This window comes from Cherax quadricarinatus, chromosome 51, assembly GCF_038502225.1.
Source record: "Cherax quadricarinatus isolate ZL_2023a chromosome 51, ASM3850222v1, whole genome shotgun sequence".
Classification (NCBI taxonomy): Eukaryota; Metazoa; Arthropoda; class Malacostraca; order Decapoda; family Parastacidae; genus Cherax; species Cherax quadricarinatus.
This window is the reverse complement of record NC_091342.1, coordinates 3553983-3568461: the sequence shown is the minus strand read 5'-3', so window position 1 is coordinate 3568461 and position 14479 is coordinate 3553983. Positions and strand designations below refer to the sequence as shown.

General features: G+C 36.2%; 1 protein-coding gene and 1 long non-coding RNA gene across 2 annotated transcripts in view; one reads left to right on the top strand and one right to left on the bottom strand.

The window, feature by feature from the left end:
* LOC138854170 (protein CEPU-1-like) overlaps positions 1–14479 on the bottom strand; it is a 329359-nt gene that overhangs the window by 95643 nt on the left and 219237 nt on the right. The window lies entirely within an intron of this gene.
* LOC138854156 (uncharacterized) lies at positions 6354–9956 on the top strand. The gene is made up of 3 exons (XR_011393382.1): positions 6354–6427; positions 6615–6710; positions 9744–9956. It is a non-coding gene; the product is annotated as an uncharacterized lncRNA (long non-coding RNA).

Here is a 14479-nt window from a genome sequence, read left to right as displayed (position 1 = left end):
CAGGCCTTTCGGGAGGAGACGCTCAGGAATACAGCGCTCAGCCGCAGAGACCGCTGAGCCGCCTTCGGCACTACTTATATATATATATATATCTGATATGGTGACAGTGCATCTAACTTGGTTTTTACACATGATATATCTCCTGGACTTGTCTATCATCATGAGACAGGTCATATGATTTTTATTTGCTTTCTGTATGCCTTTTACTCGCGGTATTCCACTGAAGAGGACCTTGCTAACACATTTTTATTCCCTGGATGCGACCCACAACAGTCGTCTAACACAGAGTTACATATTTTTACTGCTAGGTGGACAGGGACTGCAGTTGTGAATGAGGTGAAGAAGTGACTGAAGAGAGGAACTGGGATGCGAGGAGAAAGAGAAAGAGAAAAGCTTCGGAAGAAGAGATAAAGGAAGAGAAAAGGAAGGGGAATGGAGGAAAGAAAGAAATGAGAAACAGGGAGAAAGAAAGGCAGAAGAAGAAGCAAGAAGAAAGACGCAGGCAGGGAGGGAGGAGAAGGATGGAGAGAGGAGGCAAGGCATTATATTTGAGTAACGAGGAGAAATTTTTGGTCCCAGCGTAAATTGTTATTAATACCAAGTTATGACCGGCCTACCATGTTAACTTGGTGTGTGAATTTATTCTCTCTGCACGCCTTTCCCCTCTCCCCCCACACACACATCTATTACCCGTAGCTCGATCGCTAGCGTACTCAGCTCACACACTGAGGTCCAGGGGTCGGTCCCTGGTACGGGTGGAAACATTAAGTGTTTCCTTAGGGCTCCTGCTGTCCATGTTCACCCTTCAGTAAAATAAGTACCTGGGTATTAGTCGACTGGTGTGGGTCGCATCCTGGGGACAAAACTTACCTAATTTGCGGGAAATGTTCAGCATAACAAGCGGCTTTGTATACAGTAGTATGTCATTGATGTCAGCTATGGTCTGTATACCTTGTACATGTACTGGTAGAAATAAAGATTATTATTATTATTATTATTATTATTATTATTATTATTATTATTATTATTATTATTATTATTATTATTATTATTATTATTATTATTTTACACTCTCTAATGGAAAGGAGATAAAAGAAATAAATCTAGCCCAGAGAGAGAGAGAGAGAGAGAGAGAGAGAGATAAAGACTAGGTAACAGTAAGGTTGGACGAGAAACTGTGGAAATAAGAGAATTCAAGAGAGTTGTTAGGTAAGACACATATGCAACAGTTAGGTATCTTTATTATGAAATGTTTCGCCTACACAATAGGCTTCTTCAGTCAAGTACAGAAAAGTTGATAGAAGCAGAAGATACTTGAAGACGATGTAATCAGTCCATCACCCTTAAAGTTTTGAGGTGGTCAGTCCCTCAGTCTGGAGAAGAGCATTGTTCCATAGTATGAAACAATATATTGTTTCAGACAACGGAACAATGCTCTTCTCCAGACTGAGGGACTGACCACCTCAAAACTTTAAGGGTGATGGACTGATTACATCGTCTTCAAGTATCTTCTGCTTCTATCAACTTTTCTGTACTTGACTGAAGAAGCCTATTGTGTAGGCGAAACGTTTCATAATAAAGATACCTAACTGTTGCATATGTGTCTTACCTAACAACCTGTCGGTATTTTATACCATTTTAATGTTCATTCAGAATTCAAGAGAGACGGAATATAATGTATAAGCAAACTAAGCGTATAAATGATTCTTGAACGAAAGTTGTGAACTGAACGGGGAGGCTTGATGCGAGGAATTGGAGCTAGCTTTTCCTTCCTGGGATTAGAACCATTTTCCAGGCACCGTGAGGCCCTTGTGGGTTAGCCTTTCCTCGTGAATAATAATAATAATAATAATAATAATAATAATAATAATAATAATAATAATAATAATAGCAATAGCATCCACATTAATAATAATAACAATAATAATAATAATAATAATAATAATAATAATAATAATAATAATAATAATAATAATAATAATAATAATAGCAATAGCAACCACAATAATAATAATAATAATAATAATAATAATAATAATAATAATAATAATAAAAATAATAATTGTAATAAGAATGGGCTAAAACGTTATGGTGCCGGACCTGAACTGTTGGCTAATGGGAAGTACGCTGTCTGTACCACAGCTGTGGTGCGAGTGATGGTGAATGCGTTTTTTTAATTTTAAGTTTACCACGATATTATGGTTATAAATTGCTGACGTGTTACAAACAATAATTATTAAAAGTAATAATTATTAAAAATATATAAAATAAGGATAGGAGGTGGAGGAAGGAAGGAAGGAAGAGGAGGTAGGAGGAGGAGGAGAAGGATGAGGAGAAGGAGAAGAAAGAGGAGAAGGATGAGGAGGAGGAGGAGGAGGAGAATGAAGTGACTCACAGTGATTGGTTTGTGTTAATACAAGAGAGTAAGGAAAGTAAAATCAAGAAGAGAAAAGAGAGAAAGAAAGAAAGAAAGAGAGAGAGAGAGAGAGAGAGAGAGAGAGAGAGAGAGAGAGAGAGAGAGAGAGAGAGAGAGAGAGAGAGAGAGAGAGAGAGAGATTACTGACAGAACCTAAAATATTGAGATGATTATTAAAAACAAAAGATAATTAAAACGAAGCCAAGAACAAAACTATCAACCCCCCAAAAATAACATAAGTCAAAAAAAAAAGAGAAAAAGAAAAGTGAAGAGTGTTGTCTCCTCCGACAGATCTTTACTGGTCCATAAAGTTTACCACTAGAGCTGCCAAGTGTCCACAAGAGTGTCTCTCCTTTGAGACCAACACGGCTCTGTAATATTTACGACGTTATGCAAGGCAAGATGAAGAGCTGTGTGTGTGTGTGTGTGTGTGTGTGAGTGTGTGTGTGTGTGTGTGTGTCAGTCAGTCAGTCAGTCAGTCTGTCAGTTAAATTCGGTGGAGAAATGAGGAGAGGAAGGACAACATACAACATTAAGAACACAATTTTAGGAGTAAGTTCGCATCCAAATTCGTATGTAAACAATAAACCGAAGCCTTGTAATCTAGCCAACGTGAGCCATGACAACAATTGCAATTCCAGTCTAAGCTTGCCAGCAACGAATGACACGCTGCAAAGCCTAACACTCACACACAACTTAAAAGGCATTTACCAAATATGAAATATTATGCGAGTGTGCTTTTCTGGATCCATGACCAGCAGCGTAGTTCCCGAGGGAGAGGCCAAGAAAAGCCCAAAGTGGAGAGTAACGTACTGGAGGGTAGGTACTAGATAGTACGTACTGTAGAGTACGTACTAGAGAATGCGTACTGGAGAGTAGGTACTAGAAAGTACGTACTGGAGAGTACGTCCAGGAGAGAACGTACTGGAGAATACGTACTAGATAACACGTACTGGAGATTAGGTACAAGAGTACGTACTGGAGAGTACGTCGTAGAGAGAACTTACTGGAGAGTACGTACTAGAGAGTACGTACTGGAGAATATGTACTGGAGAGTACGTCCTAGAGAGTACATGAAAATTTGTGCTACCACAGGTGCTTTTTTGTACCCGGTTTTACCCTGACGTTGAAGGTCATCCACCTATTTGTCTCATAGACGTCCTTTAATCATTAGACTTTCTACCACTTTGTATTAGTTAAACAAAATTGGGCATACAAGTGGTCTGCTGCTACCCTACTGTATACGATAGTTAGATAGCAGGAAAGCCAGCTAACCCTTCAAGTCTTGAAATCTGTCTGCCAGAGAGGACAGACTTCAGTAAGACTGGGAAAATATGGTCAAAAGTTCCACTGTGGGTTCAGCACTTACTGGAGCTTCAACGGTTTCGTCTCAGAAAAAAATGAAGTTGCAAAACAAAGGCGAGAACACTGAAGGGGCACTTTATTACGACAATATTTCGCTTGGTAACCTAGTGCAGGAGAGGTACAGACGACCTGAACATGAGTATATCTGGAGGGGGTTTATCGGGGGACAACGCTCCTGCGGCTCAGTCTATGACCAGGCCTCGCAGAGGCCTTGGCCGGCTGTAAATATCTTTTATCCCCTTATGTGTGTGATGGTGTCCATGGTGGAGAATACAGCTGATACTCTATGTTCTTCCAATAGCCGTTGGAACACAGAACCGTGAGTTGACGGGTAATCCTTAGATGTACATCGGCATTGGTAAAAATTTTATTTTTATCTGAGTTGCTACTCCGCGGGTGCTCCTACGATCTCCTCGGTAATGTAGGTATCAAAGAGGGTGGCAGTGGACGGTTCTGACCACAGAAAACTTTCGTGGAAGAGCATGGTAGTGTTAGAGATGAAGAGCGAAGCTAATCTCCAGTCTGTTGTTTCTCTAGCGGCTGATGAAATAAGGTGTGGAGAGGCCATGGTCGAATATAATCACTGACAGTAGTGACAACATCCTGAACATGTTTAGCCGTGTTCCTGTTCATAACACCGCGGAAACTGTGTTCTGCATTGTGGCTGTGGGGGAGGCATCACTAGGTTGCAAAGCAAGATTTTTAGCGCATTCTAGAAGCGTCAGGTCCGGACTGAACAGGAGAATGAGAGACCCAAACATCGGCAGCAAGTCGTGGTAGATCTGACAATCTTTGTCTCTGACGTAGCCAAAAATTTCCTGTATACGGTACACTCACCTTATCCGTTTGTGCTCTATTGACTTTAAGAAAGAAAACTTTTAAATCAAAATTTTCTCTTCATAGAGCGACCATTAAAGTTTTAGCTCCAATTTTCGGGATAATTGTGATATCTAGGTAACTTAATACTTCTTCGGAAAGAGCAGTGGTTGATGCTCGTATCTGATGGACCTTCAAGTGTTTTTGATCAGAGGAACTGGAGCTATCCTTCCCTCCCGTGAATCAAACCTCATTACCTCTTATGCCCCAGGCGCTGTATAGCCGCTGCAGGTTTAGCGCTTCCCCAGGACTATGATGATAATTAATAATAATAATAATAATAATAATAATAATAATAATAATAATAATAATGACGTCTCGTATCATGGTGGTAAGTAATTCTCCTTGGACCTTGAGAGCTTCAGTTATCTCACCCTCCCCATCCACTCATAAATTATTCTCTATTTAATTATCAATTAATTTCACTTATCCCTTCCATTTTTCACCCATCATTCTCCACCAGCCCCACTCTTCCCCCTCCCCCACAACCCTCATTAATCTTGCTTACCCACTCATCCTTCATGCCTCTGCTTGCTATCTCTCTTTCTCTCCGTCACTCACATTCGCACTTCTTCCCATTTTAACCTTTCACATTCCGGAGATAAAAAAAAAAAACTTTCCCATTAACGGTTGAACTAATTAAATGGGTGGAGTAGCGCGTGACGAGCATGCCCATTAGGGAAAAATCTGGCCAATTAGGTGTGCCTATTAACTTTACCATTGCCTAATTCACTATTTCATCAGTTATCCCGTTCCTTCCTCCTCTCCCAGGTCTTGACAATTAATTATCCCATTAGGATGCCTATTTCCATTTCCTTACCACAATGCCTAACCCATTACACTGCTGAATAATAGGCCAGTTTGTTCCATCTATTTACTTGTCGTTTATCTATCCAGGTACTGGATAGATAATCTAGATTATAAGCCTATGTTACCTAGCCTATTGCTCAGCCTATAAATCTAAAACCGGCTCTTAAATTACCTAATATACTACCTATTACCTTGACTATTAAATTAATAAATTGGTCATTTCCATTCCTATTACTGTAGATATTTACCAACGTACTAACGTATACATTATCTACCCTATTTCACTGGAGAAATTAGAACTGGCGTTGTTTACATTGATATTGGCTAAACCCGTATGGGTCATGTAGCACCTGGGGAATATTAGTCATGGAAACTATTGATGACCTGGCACGCAGAGGCTTAATGAAGCTTACGTGGTGGGCTTAATAACTTGGATCAAGAGCTTTTTCATCAATTACAATTCACCGTCTCTTTACAGAAACGCTGGATGGGGGTTTTCAGCTTTAAATGGAGATAAATTACAGTAACTTAATGAAAATAAAGTGTTAATTTTTAATAATTATTTTATTTGTTGTTATCTACTAAATAACTGTTCTAAGAGATGTATGGAGGTTGTTTTTTGTGTATTTTGACTTTAACACTTAAGCTAAAGGAAGAGTTTCTTCTTGGTTCACATTTTGTCATTTTGTAAGAAAGAGTCTCAACATTGTGGTGCCGCGACCAATGAAAACTCAAGAAGCTTTTCAGGCGCCAAGATCCAGCCACATAAAACCCGAGTTTAATAAATGACTTAAATAAACATAAAAACATGACTTAGCAGCCAATCACCATTAGGAACGTCACAGAAGCTGAGCCAATCATAAGAGTGAACGTCATAGCCTGGAGGTGCTGGTGGCGCGCGCGCCTTCTTCCTCCTCAGTCGCTTCCAGCAGAAAATGGCGTGAGGGTGTTCGCTCCTCTGTGAGTAATTTTTTCAAAATTTCTTGAAAATATTCCATCATTAACACTTGACAACGCTATTACGATGTAGCATGTACATTGTATTAGTCTCTGATCCTAGATATCCGGATAAAATATGGGAAATTTTAGATAAAATTGATAATTTTTTCCAGTGATGTATTTTAATGATTTTTTTTTTCATTTCCAGAAACGATGTTTGGCCCCAGACTTAACATTTTCTTGGCCCCAGACCTACTGTTAGTTATTTGGTCCCAGATGAGATGGTGCCTGCAGCATCAACTTTGTGAGTATTAATGCAATATGAAGCTGTAAGTAACAGTGTATTAAAAATTATGTGAAAATGTCGCCGCCATGTCCATTGATGTAACCTAAATATCCCCTCAAGGGAGCTTCCTTGACGCTGGTGAGGGGCTCTTGATCTAGGGAATTGGACCTGGGCTACGGTTGCCTGAATTGAGCCTCAACACCATCAATCTCCCCCCTCACATGCGCTGTATAATCCTACGGGTTTTTTGCTCTCCCATAATTACAATTTCCTACATGTGATCCAGGCTCTAGCCCATACAGGTTAACGCTTCAATAAATTTTCAGTATGTAAACCCCATTAAGGGTATCTTACTCCAAGGTATTGGAGTTACCCAGGCACTGGTTTAGTGCTACCATTATAGTAGTTACCTATACCATGAACGTCCCATAATTGGAAGGGGGGGGGTGCCATGGTGTAGTTAAGGTCTATTGATCCAACTAATTTAAACCAGATTTAATTCTCGGTTGAAACATGATTGCACTTTATTCTCATATCTATTTTGTATGTTGGTCTAGGTTAATATGAGCTAAAATGTGTTTTAACCCTTTCAGAGGATGGAAAGGGGGGAGAGTTGGTCCCTTGATTCTTGGTATTGACTTGGTCTGGGGGCGGGGGACCGTGATAATGGTGACACGGCTTTTGATCTAAAGTATTTGAGTTACTCAAACACTGGTTTATCACTAAAGCTATAGTAGTTACCACCCTTCAAGGGAGGTTCCTTGACGGTGGTGAGGGGCTCTTGATCTTGGGAATTGGATCAGTGCTCCAGTTCCATGAATTAAACCTGAATACCTTCCACATCGCCCCCATAGGTGCTGTATAATCCTACGGGTTTAGAGCTTCCGCCTTGATCAAATATAATTACCAACATTAACGTCCCATTATTGGAGGGGGTGGGGGTGCCATGGTGATGGTAAGATCTGTTGACCCAACGAATTAAAAGCACTCCTTCCTTGGATCAAATCTGATTGCAGTTTATTTTCAGATATGTTCCTTTTTTTTGTGTATGTTGGTTTAGGTTGATGTAACTCAACCCAAATTTGCTTCTAAACCTTTCGAAGGATGGTGGGGGGGTCCCTTGATTCTTGGGATTAACCCATTGCCCTCCAGGGAGTTGCCTTGATGCCGATGAGGCTTTTGAGTAAAGGAACTGGGCTTCACCTTCTGCTATACTCTGAAAGTCCTCATGGGTTTGGAGTTTCACAAAAATGTTTAAACGTAAATAACCCGAGAGTTGCTTATAAACTTTTCTTGGTTGCCATTGTTACTTGACCATGGTGGGCGGTACCTTGATGCTGAAGGGATCTTGATGTAGGGAAATAACCATTTTTCCCTTGAATTAAACAATACCTCTCATTCACCAGGTGTTGCATAGCTTGACGGGTTTAGCGCTTCCCAGTTACTCTAGTGTTGACAAACACCCTATGATTGGGGGGAGTTGGAGGGTTTTTGGTCCAAGGAATTTGGAGTTAACCCATTGCCTTGGATCAGACTTGATTGCCTCTCATTCCTCAGTTATTGCTCCTGGTTTAGCTTTCCCCCATAATTATAAAATTATGGATGGAACTTGCGTTAATTTAAAGCTTTTAAAATGAAGTTGAAGACTTGTTAAAGCTTAGTTTTCCAAGATATATTAATGAATTAATAATTTTTTATAAGCTTAAGTGAATCAAACGAACTAGGGTTTAGCGCTCCACCATGAATGTTAAAATTTAGGTTTATACTCTTATGGTGGGGGGGGGGACCTTGATGTTAGTGAAGGTTTGTTAATTAAAGGAATTGTAACTACCTTCATCCTCGGATCAGACCTAAATGTCTCGTCTTTCCCAAGCACTGTAAAACCTCTATGGGTTTAGCTCTTTATAGTTCAACTGAGGTCCGGAGCTCTAATCTGTACGGCTGGAAAACATTAGGATGTGTTTCCATAAGACACCTTACCATGTTCACCCATTAGTATAAAATGAGGACCTGAGTGTTAATCGACTTGTGTGGGTCGCATCCTTTGGCAAAACTGATTTAATTTGCCCTAAATGCACTGCACAACAAGCTGCTTTCAATATAGTATGTCACTGATGTCAGCTATGGTCTGTATACCTTGTACATGTACACATAGATATTATTATAGAATAGTGTGATCTAGGCTCCTGGCTGATACCCTGAGAAGAGTTCTTGCAAAATGTGGTGACTGGAAATTAATGTGGTTGGCATTGTGTATACATGTGTATGTACATATATCAGTATAGTGTAATTATGTATATATATATTAATATAATATATATATATATATATATATATATATATATATATATATATATATATATATATATATATATGTATATATATATATATATAATTTATATGTATATGTATATATATGTAATTTATATTATGTATGTATGTATATATATATATACATATATATATATATATAATATATTATATATATATATATATATATATATATATATATATATATATATATATATATATATAATTTTAAGTACATGCATAACTACATTTTGTAATATAAGTATTATAATTTTATTATACAGGTGTATTCTATATAATTTTTATTTACAGGTTTATTGTAAATTTAATTCAGGTTATTGGTTTTGCACTTGGTTTTGATTATAATTTATTTAGTTATTACAATGATCTTTTATTGTCAATTGGTTTATTCCTATTTAAATATATCTGTTGTAAAGATATGTTTGACCTCATTATTCATACATAAATCATATATATCGAGTTTTTAATATGGTCGTGAGGAATAGGGAGGAGCTTCTGGTTAATTTTATGTAAAAAGATTTTGATCCAAGGAATTTGAGCTAACTCCTAGATCAAACTAGGACACTATCCTGTCCCCAGGTGTTTGACCCATGTGAGTTTATAACTACTAACATAATACATTTTTTCATTGCTATGTTTCCACTCCCATTTTCCCAATTTACTTTTAATTTTATGATTACCAAAATTTGCTGAATTTTAAATATTTTCTTTACTTTTCAGAAAGATTCATCAAAACATCTGGACCCCAAGAAGCTGTTAATAACTTCAAAGCATCATTAAACTTCATTTTGGGTCCAGGAAGATGTCAGTGACCATAACATCATTCAACATAATTTAAGACGAGTAGTTGCAACGTTAGTTTTTATTGAATCTCAATATACACTATGTTGATTTTTTTGGTGTGTGTTAAGGTCGTGTTTCTGAAAATTTAGTTTTGATAGTTTAAAATATTTTTGAATAAACTCCCTTTACAATTTCTGCAACAGCTTATTATGGAGAGTTTGTAGTGATGTGGTTATAAATATATACTTGTTTATATGAGAATTCTTTTTTGAGTATGAATAATGTTTTATGATTTTTTATGAAGTGATAATTTTGACAATATTGTTCATTAATTATATTTTACAAAATTGGAGTTGTGGGACCCTGGGTAGTTGCCCCTGTGGTCTTGCTAGTCAGCCCTGACTATAGCATCATAGCATCACCCTGGCTACTTTGGGGTCTCCCACCCTGATGTGGTTGCACCCTGGGAGGGAGCTTTCTATCTGCCAATTTGTTGACCTTTTTGGTAAATTGTTTAACCCTTGTTATACTATTTTCTCTTTAATTGTCAATTTGTTTTAATCTGAATTGTCCAAATTTGAGTCTAAATTGTTTTCTTATTCATGCTGATATTTTATAGTTCTGTTTTCTAATGTTTTCAGCTCTTATTAATATTAATATTTCAGCTCTTAATGTTTTCAGGTTTTAACATTTACAGCTCTTAATGTTAACAGCTCTTATTAATGTTTTCAGCTCTTATTATTGTTTACAGCTCTTGTTAATGTTTACAGCTCTTATTAATATTTACAGCTCTTAATATTTACAGCTCATTAATGTTTTTCAGCTCTTATTAATGTTTTCAGATCTTATTAATGTTTTCAGCTCTTATTAATGTTTTCAGATCTTATTAATGTTTTCAGCTCTTATTAATGTTTTCAGCTCTTATTAATGTTTTCAGCTCTTATTAGTGTTTTTAGCTCTTATTAATGTTTTCAGCTCTTATTAGTGTTTTTAACTCTTATTAATGTTTTCAGCTCTTATTAGTGTTTTTAGCTCTTATTAATGTTTTCAGATCTTATTAATGTTTTCAGCTCTTATTAGTGTTTTTAGCTCTTATTAATGTTTTCAGATCTTATTAGTGTTTTCAGATCTTATTAATGTTTTCAGATCTTATTAATGTTTTCAGATCTTATTAATGTTTTCAGATCTTATTAATGTTTTCAGATCTTATTAATGTTTACAGCTGTTAATATTTACAGCTTTTCATATTTACAGCTTTTCATATTTACAGCTTTTAATATTTACAGCTTTTAATATTTACAGCTTTTAATATTTACAGCTTTTAATATTTTCAGCTATATATTTTATCACTTATTAAATATGATATAAATATGCCATGTTTTTTTCATTAAAATTAAGGTAAAAGTTTTGTAAACATATTAAAATGACTTTGTAGCTTCTGATTGAACTTTATTAAAAATTAACTGAATTATTAACCTGAAAGATGAGAACTTGTGATTTTTAAGGTAAATAATTTTTATTTAGGTCATAAAATATTTTATTCCATATGTTAATGTCATTTAATGTTGATCAAATATATTTTTAGTAATTAACCCCAGTATGACCACTAAACCACCAGTATGACCACTAAACCACTAGAATGACCACTAAACCAGTATGACTGCTAAACCACCAGTATGACCACTTAACCACAAGTATGACCACTAACCTTGAGCTTAAACCCAGAATGGCACTAGTATGTGACTTAGAGGTAAAAAAAACTTATCACTAATTTATTAAGAATTTTTCATCCTGAAGTTTTTCATTCAAGTAAATAATTGTAGTTTTATAATTTTGGCGAAGTTATTTGACTCAAAATTATTATTTGCATTATGGGAAGTAACCATTAGCTACTTCCCAAAAACTAATCACTACTGAGTCGCTTTACAGAAAATTGTTAACGCTTTACAAAAAGTAATTATTAGTCACTTTATGGAAAGTAATTATTACTTTACTGAAATAATTGTTAGTTGCTGTATGGACAGTAATTAGTAGTTCGTAGAAAGTAATCATTAGTCGCTTCATGGAAAATAATGATCACCTTAAGGAAAATAATTATGTATTAGTCACTTAACGTAACATTTTTAGTTGCTTTACAGAAAATTATTGGTTGCTTTGCAGAAAATAATTATAATTGATTTACAAAAAATGATTATTGCTTTATGGATGATAATTATTAGTCAATTTTTTTAAAGTTATTAGTTTACAGAAAATAATTATTTACAGAAAATAATTATTAGTCTGTGGAATGGGATTATTTCAATGACTTTACAAAAAAATAATCACTACTTTAGTGAGAATTATGAGTTGCTTTCCGGAAAATTATTGTTGATGTTTTACAAAAAAATCGTTGCTTTATGGAAAGTACTTGTTACTTTACTGAAATAATTGTTGGTTGATTCATAGAAAATAATCAGTCGCTTTATGGAAAATAATTGTCACTACGGAAAATAATTAGTTGCTTTACAGAATATTTTTATTCGCTTTACGGAATATTATTTGCTTTACGAAAAATTATTGGTTGCTTTGTGGAAAACAATTATTAGTCGCTTTACGGGAAGTAATTACGAGTCTAACAGAAAATTTGATTTACAGAAAATTATTAGTTGTTTTGCAGAAAATAATTTATGGTAGATAATTATTAGTTTACAGAAGATTTTTGTTTTAGAAAAAATTGTTTGTCTATTTATAGAAAATAATTGATTTACAGAAAATGATTATTGCTTTACGGAAGATAATTATTAGTTGATTTATGGAAAATGAATATTGCTTTAAGGAAGATAGTTGATTTTTGGAAAATTATTAGTTTATGGATAATTATTAGTTGATTTACAGAATAAAATTATCAGTCTTCATGGAATACGATTATTAGTTCACCGACAGCAATCAGTCACTTTATGGAAAGTAATTTCAAGAAAATAATCAGTTATTTTACGGAAAATATTTATTAGTTACCTTATTGGAAATTATCATTAGTTACTTTACGGTAAATTATTTTTTGAGCTGCATTTATTTGGTAAAAGCTTGATTAAAATTTTTCAGTAGATTAACTTGCGCTGACCTGTATATAAATTTTTCCTGTCTCGCAGCTACCCAACACCGGGAAGAAATTGATCAGTTTTAAAATGTTCACTTAACCGAGTACCGATGGAGGATCAATGTTTATTAGGTGTAAGATGTAACTCTTCAGGTCTGGAAGTTTAACAAAGATTGTAAGTCACTCGTAACAGGAATTATTGAAAATGCTAACTTATGGAGAGCCTTATTAGCATCCCACGTAGCTGTATTGGATATATATGACTGGTGGGTTTAGCGCTTAGTTTTTATTATAAAAATGGATATGTCCCGCAAAAAGCTTTGTTAAAGTCTTACTGTGAGTTTACTGTGAAAAAGGCCTGGCAAAGATTGATACTTGAATGATAGGCAAAGCGAGGAATGATACTTCAATGCTAGGCAAAGCAAGGATTGATACTTGCATCATAATTGGGTAATGAATTATCCTCAAAAGATAATTAGTAAAATGAGTAATGGGGCCTCGAGTGTTGGACAGTACGAGGAATGATCCTGGAACGATATAAGCAGGAATAATTATGGATTGAAGAGCGAGCCTCGAACGATTGTTGAATTGGGTGTGGAATAATCCTTAAACAATAATTGAGCAGAACGAAGAATTATCTTGATAGATGGGTAGAGAGGAATGATCCTCGAACGAGATGAGTAGAGAGGAATGATCCTCGAACGAGATGAGTTGAGAGGAATGATCCTTGAACGATAAGCGAGGATAATTGCGGAATGAGGGATGAGCCTCGAACGATTCCTGACTTGGGTGGGGAATGATTCTCAAACAGTAGTTGAGCAGAAAAAAGAATGAGCTTAATAGATGGGTAGAGAGGAATTCTGGATTGAAGAATGAGCCTCAAACCATTGTTGACTTAGATGTACAATGATCCTCGAACAATAGTTGAGCGAAGCGAAGAATGATCTTTGTGATCAATGGGTAGAGGAATGATCCTCGATGGATAGAAGGGTTGAGGGGAATTATCCTCAAGCAATAGATGGGTAGAATGATCCTCGAATGATGGATATAATGATTTTCGAATGATAGTAGGGCCTAGGAATGATCCTCGAATGATGTTCAAAGAGGAAGGAGCCTCAAATGATAGTTGGGCAAAGTCAGTAATGACCCTCGAACAGCGGTTGGACAGAGGAAGGAATGACCTTCAAACAGTTGGGTAGAGCGAGAAATGAGCCTCGAACAATAGATGGATAGAGGAATTATTCTCAAACGATAGAGCAAGGAATGATAATTGAATTAGGTAGAGCCAGGAATGATCCTCGGATGGGTAGAGTGAGGAATGAGCCTCTTGAGTTGGATACAGCGAGGAATAATCCTCGAATGCTGGGCTGGGTGAGGAATGATCCTCGAACGATAGTTTAGCAAAGCGAAGAATGAGCCTCTGACAGAAGTTGGATGGAGGGAGGAATGAGCCTCAAACAGTTGGGTAGAGCGAGGAATGATCCTTGAATGAGAGGCAGAGCGAAGAATGAGCCTCGAATGATAATTTGGCAGAGTGAGGAGCGTTTCTCGAGTGATAGTTGGGTAGAGCGAGGAATGTTCCTCGAATGATAGAGCG